A 13,245-nucleotide genomic window follows, 5' to 3' on the forward strand; every position below is an offset into this window, starting at 1 on the left:
AACAATTGAATCTAAAAAACAAACTAAGCAAACAAAAAGAGCAGAGACAGAATCATGTATACAGAGGGCCTTTTGATGGTTGCCAGATGGGGGGAAGGTTTGGGAGTACGGGTGAAGAGGGGAGGAGATTAATAAGTACAAATAGGTAGTTACAGAATAGCCATGGGGATGTAAAGTACAGTACAGGAAATGAGTAGCCAAAGAACTTATACACATGACCCATGAACATGAACAATGGTGGGGGGATTGCCTGAGGGAGGGGGGTGCTGGGTGGAGGTGGAGGTGGACAAAGGGGGAAAAGTCAGGACAACTGTAATAGCATAACCAATAAAATATATAAAAATAAAAATAAATAAATGTAAAGACAGTCATGTGAATATATCCAAAGAAACCTGAAATACTGATTAGAAAGAATATAAGCACTCTTATATGCACAGCAGCATTTTTACAATAGCCAAGATTTGGAAGCAGCCCAAGTGCCCATCAGTAGATGAGCAGGTCAAAAAGCTGTGGTACTTTACACAATGGACTACTACTCGCCATAAAAAAGAAGGAAATCTTTCCTTTTGGGACAGCATGAATGGACTTAGAGGGTGTTATGCTCAAGTGAAATAAGCTGGTCAGATAAAGACAAATACCATACAATTTCGCTTATATGTGCAGTCTAATAAACAAAATAGAAACAGACTCAGATACTGAGAACAGACTGACAGCTATGGGGGGTGCTGGGTGAAATAAAGTGGAGGGGTTAAGCAAAAAAACAAAAAACAAAAAATGTCTCATACACAGACAACAGTATGGTGATTACCAGAAAGAAATGGAGTGGGGTCAGGTAGGAGAGGGTAAAGGGAGGGTAAATGGTTATGGAAGGAGACTTAACTTTGGGTGGTAAACACTCAATTTAATATACAGATGATGTATTATAGAATTGTACACCTGAAACCCACATAATTAACCAATGTAACCCCAATAAATTCAAAAATATGTAAAAGAAAATGAAAAGGCAACCTGGAAGAAAAATATTTGTAAAGCATAAATCTGATGAAGAACTCTCAAGGCTCAATGATAAGAAACCAAAATGGGGTGGGAAGCAAAATATTTAAGTACTTACTTCACCAAAGAAGAAATACAGATAGAAAATAAACACATAAAAAGGTGATCATCATTAGTCATTAGGGAAATGCAAAATAAATCATAATAAGATAACACTACACACCTATTAGAATACTAAAAATTAAAACACTATATCAAGTGTGGGTGAGGATGTGGAGGAACTGGAGCTCTGATACACTGCTGATGGGAATGTATAATAGTACAACCATTATGAAAAACAATATGGCAGTTTCTTTAAAAGAAAAAAAGAACATAAAGGTACCATATGATCTCGACATTAAACTTCTGGGTAGGTATTTACTCAATAGAAAATATACGTCCATACAAAGATTTGTACCTTTGTACATGATATTCATAGCAGCTTTGCTTATGAAAGTCAGAAACTAGAGTAAAGTGATAAACTGTGGTATATTCATACAATAAAATACTATCCAACAATAAAAATGAATAAAAAATTGATACATGCATTAATATGGATGAATCTCAAAAGCACTGCGCTAAGTGACAGCCAGACACAAAAGTCTTCTTAACAAGAATGGCACTTGCATGATGCTCTGTAAAGGCAAACACATAGGAACAGGAATCAGATGAGGGGCTGCCGGGCACTGCAAGAAGAGGAGGGAAAGGACCACAAGGGTGAAGGAGGGAACTTGGAGTGATGCTTTGATTATCTGGTGGTTACATATGTTTACATGGCTGTACGTGTCCGTCCAAACACTAAACTGTATGCTAAATGGGGTGAATTTTACTGTATGTAAGTTAAGCCTCAATAAACAATAAACCTGAACTTAAAAAAAAAAAACTTCGATTTACAGAATCAGATATAATTGCTCTTAGAAATATCAATAATAAAACATAGATTTAAATGACATTTCTCAAAGCATTAGGCACTAGAGAAGAGTTCCAATAAAGGTTCTCAGATTAAAAATTGTGACCATCACTAACACATGGTACTTTCCAGTCAAGCTGACCCTGCTCTCCAGGCCCTCCTCGTGCCTCTGCTGAAGCACAGCAAATATCTGCTGACTGGACTCGCTGACTGGTCTCCCTGCACTGCCAACACCCTCCACTGCTTCCCACTTTCTTTCTAAACCAAATGTGACCATGCAGGCCTCCCCTGCAAATGCCTCTGGTGCTTCTCCATGGAAAATGTAAAAACACAGGCCAGGCCCTTTCAAATTAAGTCTTAACTCACCTCCTTAGGCCCACTTTCTCGTGTGCCTTCCAGCACAAATTTTTAACTCAATATTCACAAGTACACTCTAAAATCACATCCTCCAGACCACCTGAAATTTCCACTTGATCTCTCTTGTGGGCCTCTGTACCAGCTGGCTCACAAAGCTCCTATCTGAACTGCCCTTCTCTGTTTGGGTTCTTGTGCACAAATGTCATCTTGGGGAGACTTCTCTGGGCCTGTGCCCTGCCCCATGTAAACACAGCACACACCGCCTTTACACCATCCACACGTGGTGTTAGAGGCTGTTGACCTGCTTGCTCTCCCTGAAGTGAGGTCCCGCAGGGACAGGAGCCATGCCCTGGTGGCTCTGATGCCCCAGTGTCGAGTCCTAAGTGAATGAGTGCTTCGATGGGCCAGATATTCTTAAATGAAGTTGTTACTGAGAACTGCTATTAAATAAAATTGTTTTTTCATATCACTAAAGCAGTGTGGAAAGAACAACTGTTGAGACCTTATATATGTAATTTTTATTTGTTAAAACAGCATTCTACATTTAAGAGAGAGTGCTATGAGAGAGAAAAAAATCAAGAAGTAAAATAAAAAATCTCATATGAACTATTTATTAGCTGTGTGACCCTGGGCAATTGTTTTTTGCATATACATTCTGAATATATAAAATGAGAATAATAACAGTAGCTGTCTTCACAGGGGTAATGTAAACACCATGATGATATAACACATTGTGAAAGTGCTTTTGTGAACTGTAAGGGACTTCACAAATTTTAGTAGTAATAAGAAAAAATTACTATGTTTTAGATGTCAGCAAGATGGCAGAATAGAAAGTCCTGAATCTTCCTTACTCCTACAAACACACTAATTCAACAATTCATGAACAAATCCCCTAGTAATAAACCAGAAAATAGTTTCTTTTAAAGATGAACAGCATTTGAAAACCTTTAACTAAACTAAGAAAAAAGAAGACTCAAATAGAATAAAATCAGAAATAAAAGACATTACAAATGGTGTCACTGAAATTGAAAAGATCACATGAGTGTAACATGAACAATTACATGCCAACAAATTAGACAATCTATAATAAGTGGATAATTTTCTAGAAACACACAACCTACAAAGCCAAGTCATAAATAAATAGAAAGTATGACCAGACCTTTAACTAGTCTGGGGATTGAATCAGTAACCAAAAACCTCCCATCAGAGAAAAGCCCAGGACCAGATGATTTCAAAAGTGAATTCTATCAAACATTTAAAGAAGAATTAATGCCAATCCTCAAGCTCTTCCAAAAAACTTAACTTATGAGGCCAGCATTACCTCATAATGACAAAGACACCACAAAAAACTACAGGCCATATTCACACAAATAAAGATGTAAAAATCCTCAACAAACACTAGCAAACTGAATTCAACAGCACACTAAAAGGATCATATACTATGACCAAGTGGATTTATCCCTGGGTTGCTAGGATGATTCAACACATGAAAACCAATTAATGTGATATATACCCCATTACAGAATAAGATAAAAATTACATAATCCTCTCAATAGATGCAGAAAATGCATTAGATAAACTTCAACATCCTTTTTTGATAAAAACTCTCAATAAACTAGGAGTAGAAGGGAATTACCTCAACACAATGAAGGGCATTATGTGAAAAGCCCACGGCTAACATCATACTTATGATGAAAAAATGAAAAATTTCCCTCTAAAATCAGGAACAATGCAACGATGCCCACTCTAGCCACTTCTAGTAAACACAGTACTAGAAGTCCTTGCCAGAGCAATTAGGCAAGAAAAAGAAATAAAAGGCACCCAAATTGAAAAAGGAGAATGAAGTCTATTTGCAGATGACATGATCTTATATAGACTACACACACACACACACACACACACACACACACACACACACCAACTATTCGAATTTATTCTGCAACTTTACTAAACAAATTAAATAAAGTTGCAGGATACGAAATCAGCATACAAAATCATTTTCATTTCTACACACTAACTACAAACTACCTGAAAAGAAAATTAGGTTAGCGATCCCATTTACAATAATATCAAAAATAAAGAAATTATAAGGAGTAAACTTAACTAAAGAGAGGAAAGACTTGTACACTAAAAACTATAAAACACTGATGGAAGAAATTAAAAACACAAACAAATGGATAGACATCCCCTGTTCACAGAATAGAAGACTTAATATTGTTAAAATGCCCATACTACGTAAAGTGATCTACAGGTTCAATGCAATCCTTATCAAAAATAAGCTAAATGGAAAAGGGCAAGAACCATATGATTTTACTCATGTGGGGTGTGAAACACAAAGCAACAAATGAATAACAAAACAAACTCACAGACACAGACAACAGTATGAAGTTACCAGAGGGGAAGCGGGTAGGGGTAGGATGAAGAGGTTAAAGGGGGTCCAATATATGGTGACAGAAGGAGACTAGACTTTGGGTGGTGACCACACAATGTAATATAGAGATGATGCATTATAGAATAGCACACTTGAAACTTATATAATGTTATTAACAAATGTCACAAGAAATTTAATTTTTAAAATTACAATGGCCTTATTACAGAAATAGAAAAAACAATTCTAAAATCCATAGGGAACCTTAAATGACCCCAAAAGCCAAAACAATCTTAAGAAACAACAAAGCTGATTTCAAAATATATTACAAAGGTACAGTAATTAAAATAGCATAGAACTGGCAGAAAGACAATATAGACCAATGGAACAAAATAGAGCCCAGAAATAAGTGTGCATACATAGTCAACTGATCCACTACAGTGTGAAGAAAACACACTGGGTACTGGGAAAATTGGGCAGCCACAGGCAAAAGAATGAATTGGACCTGTATCTCACACCATATACAAACACTGACTCAAAATGGATTAAAGGTGTTAACATAAACCTGAAACTATAAAACTCCTGGAAGAAAACATACGGGGAAATAAATATTCATCATGTTGGTCTTGGCAATGATTTCATGGATCTGACACCAAAAGCACAGGCAACAAATGCAAAGACTAAAGAGCTTCTGCACAGCAAAGGAAATGATCAACAGAGTGAAAAGGTAACCAAAAGAATGGAACAAAATATTTGTAAACCATACATCTGAGAAGGGGTTAATTTACAAAATATGTAAGGCCTGAATAAAAAGTGGGCTAAAGACTTCAATAAACATCACTCCAAAGAATATAAAGAGCCAACAAGAATATAAAACGATGCTCAGCTTCACTAATTATCAGGGAAACACAAATTAAAGCCATGAGGTATTTACCTTATAACTGTCAGTATGGATTTATCAAAAAATCAAAAGACAAGTGTTGGTGAGGATGTGGAGAAATAGAAACCCTTGTATCTTGCTGGTAGGAATGCAAAAAAGGTGCAGTTGCTATAGAAAACAGTATGAAGACTCCTCAAAACATTAAAAAAATAAAAGTACCATATGATCCAGCAATCTCACCTGGGTATTTATTCAAAAGAATGGGAATCAGGATCTTGACAAGATATCTACACTCCCATATTCATTGCAGCCCTACTTGCAATAGCCAAGATGTCCATCGGGGCATTAATGGATATAGGAAGTGTGGTATATACATACAATGGAAAAGTATTCAGACTTTCTTTTCTAAAGGAAATTCTGCAATATGCAACAGTATAGGTGGACCTGGAGGACATTATGCTAAGGGAAATAAGCCTGTCTCAGAATGACAAATACTGCATGATTCCACTTACGTGAGCTTATCTAAAATAGTTAGACTCATAGAATCAGAGAGTGGAGCCGTGGCTGTCAGTGGCGAGGGGGATGGGGAGAGAAAGAGCTGCTCATCAGTGGGCATAAAGTCTCAGTTATGCAAAACCAAGAGGTTCTAGAGAGCTGCTGAAAACACTGTGCCTAGTTAACAATACACTAGTGTACATTTTTAAATCTTAAGATGGTAGGGAAAAAATGACTTTTTTCTGACTCACAGAGCCCACCCTCAAGAAAGAATTTAATGTACAATGTCAATAAATAACTTGAAAATGCCTTCAAAGTGATGGCCAGGGTGACTTCTAAAGCAGACACTTTTGCTACTGCCTATGTTTAGTAATGCCTTTGAAAATCTGTGTTTAGCAGTTGTTTCAAAAACATTAACAGTCTGGTGCATTAAAAACCGTCTGGGGGAACTAGTATAAATGACCCATGGACATGGACAATGGGGTGGGGACTGACTGTGGGAGAAGGGGTGGGTGTGGGGGGAAGGAATGGGGGAAAATGTGGGACAACTGTAATAGAAAAACAATAAAATAAATTTATAATTTAAAAAAGAATATTAAAAAAATAAAATAAAACCTGTCTGTGGCAGGGGGAATATGTTCAAGGGATTAAAATAACTAACATTTTTATCTAAATAATGAACTTTTTCAGATACAGCTAGAAATTTAAATAAAATCCACCTAAGAGCTGGCAAAAACTGAGCCATAATTAAGACTTTTCAAAGATTAACTTATAAATTTAAGTAAATAACACAATAGTAGAATTATTCTAATTGAAGACTCCATAAATCAAAAATAAAACAAAGATTAAGATATAAATGCTTACTGAAATAGGCCTCTAATCCTGAAAATGTGAAAATGTGGTGGTTTTACTTTTCTACCAGCATAATACAGTGTGCCAGTCTCTACCAGCAATGTTATAAATTTTTTAAGAACAACAATAATGAGTGTCGGCAAGGATGTAGAGACACGAGTACCCCATATGTTGCTGTTGGGAAGGTAAAGTGATTCAGCCACTGTGTAAAACAGTCCGGCAGTTCCTCACAGAATCAGAGATTTACCATATATCCCAGCAATTTCACTCTTAGGTATAGACCTAAGAGAACTGAAAAAATACTGTTACATAAAAACTTGTACATAAATGTTCATTGCAGCATTATTCACAATAGCTAAAAGGTGAAAACAACCCAAATGTCCATCAGCTGATGAATGAATACAATGTGGTATATCCAAACAATGGAATATTATTCAGCTATAAAAAAGGAATGAAGTACTATCACATACTACAACATGGATGAACCTTCAAAACATTGTTATGTGAAAGAGACCATTCACAAAAGACCACACATTGTATGATTCCATTTAAAAGAGGTGTCTAGAATAGGCAGATCCAGAGACAGAAAGTAGGTTAGTGGTTGCCAAGGGCTGAGGGAAGGAGAGACAGTCACTGCTACTGGGTACAAAGTTTCTTTTTCAGGTGATAAAAATGTTCTGGAATTAGTGAAAATACTAGAAGTCACTAAATTGTACACTTTGAAAGAGTCACTTGTATATCAATTAAAAAATAAACAATGTGTCAGAGCCGGGCAATGCATCTGATTAAACAAGGCATAATCTTTGTGAGCAGATTGCCATGAACAGTTTAGCTGTTTCCCACTTAAATATGTTAGACCACAAATTATGCAACTTCTTATGGCCAAGAGTCAAAGATAGTCACTGTAAAATCACAAACAAGCCAGGAAGCTCATATGACACCATCTGTCATATACAAAGCTGCCAGAGATTCAGGTGAAATACTGGATCTGCTGAAATCTCTTTTATGGTCAATGTGTCCCAAGAATTCATCAAAATACATTATACACACATGCATACAGAGCTGAGAAAACGTTTTTCTCAGGCACTCCTTGCTCTAGCCAGATCTATTTTTTGGTCTTCAGTAAGTACCACAGAAACTCCCAGCATTTTTACCTTGAATACAAATGCTTCTAGAATATACTAAATTTCCTGACACGGTGAGGTGTTTTCGTAAGAGATTTAGTTCTATGTCTACAACATGGGAATTATGCACTGCAACAAGTATGACTGTAAAAGGACTGTTTCTCCAGCCAGTATGGGTAGTAGGAAAGAAATCTGTCCCAAGGATAGTAATTAATATCACCAATGATGTTCATCACCTGGAAAAGAGCTGCTGACTTCAACAGAGAAATAAAAATCTCAGTAATGACGGCAGATAAAGGGCCAACTAGCAGGAACACTAAAATTTACTGAGAATAATTTTGGCACTCCATTTTTAAAGAAAAAAGATTATGCCTTTACTGTTTACACTCCAAATTCCAAATTCTAGGATGTTAGTAAGGGCTCTTGTGGTCAAGACACACTCAAACCAAGCTCCCAGCACCATAGATTATATGCACCTGAGAGCCAAGGCCTACAGTCCTACAGTTGTATTAATGACCTAACCCAGGGCTAAGCATGGTGATGAGCATTTTATCAGAACATTTTTCAATGTTTGACGAAAACCACAATTTAAAATAAAGATGCTGAGCTATCCTGTTCTCCCACTGCTCCCTTCTGCGGGTCCCAGCAGCATGGGTGGCAGGAAGAGCTGTAGCAGCCAGGCCACCCAGCTGCCTGCCCTGCCTCCTGATGCCCAAGAGGAAGGTCAGCTCAGGCCCAGGAAAGGGTGAAGGAGGAGATTGAAGAGGCTGTCAGGTAAACCTTCTGCAAAAGTGGATATGAAGCCAAAAAAGGCAGCACGAAAGAATGAATCTACAGACAAAGAAGTGCAAGCAAAGGAAAAAAGAGGAGCAAAGAAAAGGAAGACAGGCAGAAGTGGTTAAGAAATCCAAGATTCACCTGCAGAAAATGGAGAACCAAAAAACAAGGAGAGCTCAGCCTCCAATGAAGCAGGAGAGGAAGCAGTCACATCTGATTAATGATATCACAGGCCACGTGTTAGGAGTGGTCCTTATCTCCCTTCTTGTATAATCCAGAGCAACATTTTTATCAACTATTTTGTAAATGCAAGTTCTTTAGTAGCTCAAGAACTATTTTGAAGGAGGAAATTCCACCTCACCCCATTTTTAAGTGTAAATCCTTTTTTAAGAGGTGAAATCATTTGCTGGTTATTTGGTACAACCAGAAAATGGTGGGATATTGAATATGGCAGGCTTTGATTGTCTTGGATGTCAACTTAACATTCCATAGATGAAGGTTATTTTTATATCCTATAATATCAATACAAAGAATACTGGATGGCAATTTGGATCAGTTGTGCATTTTATGTGTCTTGAACATTTAAAATTATTTCTATTCTCATGTTTTTGGTAGAACTGTTTCCTAAAGAAAACCATTCCCTGATCTTGGCTCTCCCTGTCAGAATTTTGTGCACTCTGTAATATCTTTGGTGTGGTAGTTCAGTTTTCCTAATAACTTTGTTAATGTGCTGTAAAAGATTGAAAATTTGATTATGTAGTGCTTATGATATTAAATTGTGAATTAGTGGGGCTTTGATATAACAGTGTATCAATATTTGAAGACATTGGTACTTGATATTCTATTAAGGAAAATTAACTTGCAAATTTTAAGCTGGAAAGTCACTAGAATAACTGCTTAGAAAAAGAATCATAACTACATGACTTTTTAGGTATTTGGTACATATGTTAAGAATTGTGTATAAATTAAAATGTCTGTTTACTTAACCTAGTAACAACCAATAAAATCTCAATTACAAAATAATAAAAATGATGCTAAGCCACTGTAAAACAGAAATTCAAGAAAATGTTACCTGTCTACTTCTATATCTACTCATAAAAATAGTACATAAAAGGAGAAAACTTCCAGAGGGAATTTTCAAGTTCCATTCTTAAACACTGTCTGATTACAGTCACTATTCCAAGACCAGATTAAATGAGCACAAAGAAACATGATAGAAGTCTGCCCTCCTTTTGCATCTTGGACAAAGGATGAGCTGACAGAAATGAAATACTTTATTAGCCGAGCTGCCCAAAGGAAGAGGCTGATTATTCTCTTGACCCCATGGTAAAGGGAATAGGATGAAGTCCTTTGCCTTCGGGTTCTATGTCAAGCTGGCCAAATGTGCTTACAATGCACCTCCCACGAGAACAGAACACAGTGCTGGAGAGAGCAGAGAATAAATCCTAATTGTTTAGTTAACAGATTAAACCTCTGGTGGAAAGGGGTTCCTTGGGCTTGGGGCCACCACCCACTTCCTGATGATACTATTCAGGCAGTGCTACAGAAGCCTGTTAGAACGGCGCAGCGCGAACAGCGTGGGGTCCCAGCTTCACCACTTACTAGGTGCATGAACTTAAATAACTCGTCCAGGCTTCGGGTCCTTCGTCATAGCGGCAGACTCCCCTTGCAAGGAAGGAATTAATTTATGTAGGTGTGAAACACCTGGCACACAAAGGAAATGCTCAAAAACGTAAATCCCCCTCCCTGAAAGCTTCACTACTATCTGCGAGAAAAACACTCATAATATTGTATAACAACAACTATGTATGGTGTCAGATGGGAACTAGATTTATCGGTGAGATCACTTAGTAAGCTACATAATGTCTAGTCACTGGGTTGCTTACCTGAAGCTAATATAATATTGTATGTCAACTGTAATTGACAGATTCAAAATTTAAAGTCCATTTTTTAAAAAAAGAAGACTCGTGCGCGCACACAAATAACTCCATAAAGGTTCCTGAGAGACCCCAAAATAAATCAAGGAGTGTCCGTGCCCTCAGAGAGCCTACCATCAAGCGAGGGAGTGGGGCAGCAGGAGTGGCTGGTAAGAGCTATAACTGGGCAGGCCCACCTGCTGCTGAACACCTGCGTCGCTGGCCTGAAACAGACGCCCTATGCACCTGGACAGGTACTTCAAAAAGTGCATCACAGGAGTTAGCAACTCAACGCAAACCAGCTTGAGAATACATAAAGAAAGGCTGTACCTCAGAGAGGAAGATGTGGCGGCTGGAGATCCGGCTCTCGCCAAGCTGCTCTCTGCATGCAACAAGGCCAGACCTTCCTCAGCCTCCAACATGGCGGCCCACGAGCTTGTCTGCGGCGCAGAGGTGGGGTCTCATCCCATAAGGCTTTGAGAACTCCGTACTTGCCCCTCATTGGCCCAAACCAGCTTGGGCCCACCCACCCCTCAACCAGTCAATGCCCCCGAGAGAGCCAACTAATCATGAGTGACTAAAAGCTTCATTCATAGGTGGAAGGGATGTTTGAGAATCAGCCTTCATGTCTACCACAAAGCACTCAATAAATAAGTATGTGATGAAGGAATGGATGGAGTAATGGGTGGCAGAGTCTACAACAGAATGGAATATGTGCTCTTTTTGAAGAATGTTCTTTTCTTTGGAGTAGACGGAGCTGCTTTTGATTTGAGTTCCACATAATTAGGGTCATCTGAGTATTCTTTAAATGACATTATTAGCTAGTAAGCATGGCCCACCATTAATATTACTAAGTAGTATGAGTCAGACACTATGTGGAGTGTAACTTGGCCTAAAGAGCACAGGATTTGAAGTGAGACAGACCTGGGTTCAAATCCTGATTCTACTATTTACTAGGAATATAATTTTGGATGTTGCTTAATCTCTCTGGGCCTCAGTTTCCTCATCCACCAAATGGAGAAGCAACAGTTACAACCTCACAATATAGTGAGAGTTCAGTATAAAACATATGTGAAATGATCAGCATATTGAATGTTTAATAAATGCTATTATCATTCATAATAAATCCATCCTGAATCAGGTTTCTTTCATGTAAACTGTACATGAAACCAGGAAAGGCACCTGTTCTCTATCTGATACTGTACAGTTCAACAAATGGAATGACAACCACCAAGTAGTTCTCTTTTTAGCTAATAGGACTGGGGTGGTCAAGCTGCTTCCACCTAAGGCAGAGGCTGCCCATTTGGGGACCCAGTCCTATTCTGTGATAATGCCACCCTGGGCACCTTGTACTTTGCCCTGCTCCCAACAAGGCAAGTTTCTACTAGATTACTCTGTTTAAAAGCTATATATTTACCTAAGAGAAATTAAAATATAAGTCCTCTCAAAGGCTCGTACACGAATGTTCACAGTAGCTTTTTTCACAGCAGTCAAAAATTGGAAACAACCAAATAAGGAAATAATAGTAAATACATATTATTCTTTAAAATAGTTTATGTGCTATATTTGAAAATAAAATAATGGAAGGACTTGCTCCCTCAGATGTTCAGTCTTATTAGCAAAGTTATAATTATTAAAATGGTATGGTATTGGCAGAAGGACAGATGAATAGGCCAAGGAAGATTCCAGAAACAGAGGCAGACAATAAGAAAATCTACTTGATTAATGTTAAAGTTGGAGACTGCAGAGCAGTGGGGAAAGGATGGTCCTTAGAATAAATTAAACAGCATATTAGAACAATTGTATAGTCTTGAGATGGTGTTTATGTGTCAACTTGGCTAGGCTATAGTCCCCAATTAGTCAATCAAAAACTTATCTAGGTGTTACTGTAAAAGCATTTTGTAGATGTGATTAAAGGCTGCAATCAGTTAGCTTTAACTAGAGAAAATTATCTTAGATAATCTCAATGGGGCTGATTCAATCATTTAAAAGGCCTGTAAAGCCTCGCCATTAGCCCACCTGAGGACTATAGTTGGAGCTCCCACCTGAGAGTTCCAGCCTGCCCTCCCTGAGGGCCTGCCTGCTCTATAGATTTAAGATTTGGCTAGCCAGCAGGAAAAGCTTTGTCCACAAAATATTAATTTGCAGCAAGAGGGTAATGATTAGGTAACCTGCAGTACCTCCTTGACACAGGATTTTGCAGCTATTAAAAGTATCTTTACAAAATGCTTAACAAAATAGAAATGCTTATGCTATAATAGGAAATAACAGTGATCAAAGTATGTTTTTTAAAGTGTATGTTTACATAAAGTTCAAAAACAGACAAAACTAATCTGTGATGTTAGAAATCAGATGGTGGTTACCCTCTCAGGGGTAATTGGAAGGAGTAAAGTAAGGAATTTCTGGAATGTTGATTCTCTTAATTCTGGGTGCTGGTAACATGGGTTCAGTTTGTGAAAATGCACAGAAATGAGTTGTGTATGTGTGTCTATGTATATGCATATGTTATGTAAAGTATGTTATACTTTATTTTA

General features: G+C 37.7%; 1 protein-coding gene and 1 pseudogene across 1 annotated transcript in view; one reads left to right on the forward strand and one right to left on the reverse strand.

Annotated features, from left to right (window-relative positions):
- ARHGAP26 (Rho GTPase activating protein 26) overlaps window positions 1-13,245 on the reverse strand; it is a 485,784-nt gene that overhangs the window by 22,081 nt on the left and 450,458 nt on the right. The window lies entirely within an intron of this gene.
- LOC150000607 (non-histone chromosomal protein HMG-14 pseudogene) lies at window positions 8,727-9,016 on the forward strand (annotated as a pseudogene).

This window comes from Furipterus horrens, unplaced genomic scaffold (assembly GCF_987537825.1).
Source record: "Furipterus horrens unplaced genomic scaffold, mFurHor1.1.pri manual_scaffold_10, whole genome shotgun sequence".
In the NCBI taxonomy this organism is placed as follows: Eukaryota; Metazoa; Chordata; class Mammalia; order Chiroptera; family Furipteridae; genus Furipterus; species Furipterus horrens.